Source organism: Pterocles gutturalis, unplaced genomic scaffold, assembly GCF_000699245.1.
Source record: "Pterocles gutturalis isolate BGI_N339 unplaced genomic scaffold, ASM69924v1 scaffold3117, whole genome shotgun sequence".
Lineage (NCBI taxonomy): Eukaryota > Metazoa > Chordata > Aves > Pterocliformes > Pteroclidae > Pterocles > Pterocles gutturalis.
This window is the reverse complement of record NW_010109922.1, coordinates 9253-9835: the sequence shown is the minus strand read 5'-3', so window position 1 is coordinate 9835 and position 583 is coordinate 9253.

Sequence of the window (583 nt, the reverse complement as noted above, 5' to 3'; positions counted from 1 at the left end):
TATGCTACATTATATTATGCTACATTATATTATATTATATATTATGGATGCGGGATCACCTGTGTTGCCTCTCCAGCACAGCAATCACAGTGCTCACAGAAAAATATCTTTTTTTTTCCCTTGCTTTATGGATGTTCGGGTATTTTTTAGCCATTTCCTCTGCTTTTTTTTTTTTTTTTTTCCTCACCACAATTAACTAAGTGAGGTTTCCCTGTGTGGCCACGTTCTTGCAATAAAGTGACAAATTCCCATCCCCTGGTATCTTCCAAGCCCCCATGCCCCAGGAATTTGGGGAAAAAAACATCGATTTTTGCTACACTGCTTCTCAGGGGCACTTCAGCAACAATCCCCCCATGCAAATTTTTTTTCTGAAACACTCTGATTTAATTACAGGAGCCTCTTAAAAAAAACAAAAACGGAATTTTGGAACTGGGTGGCACCTCCCTGGCAGGTTTCAGTGCTTTTAAATTTTTTTTTCTTTAATATCTAGGTTTAAATCTTGCAGCAAAAACGCTCCGTGAAGGGAAAAAACACGCACGGAGGGAATATCAGGGCAGGGAGAGAGCCCCGGACAAGCACCTCT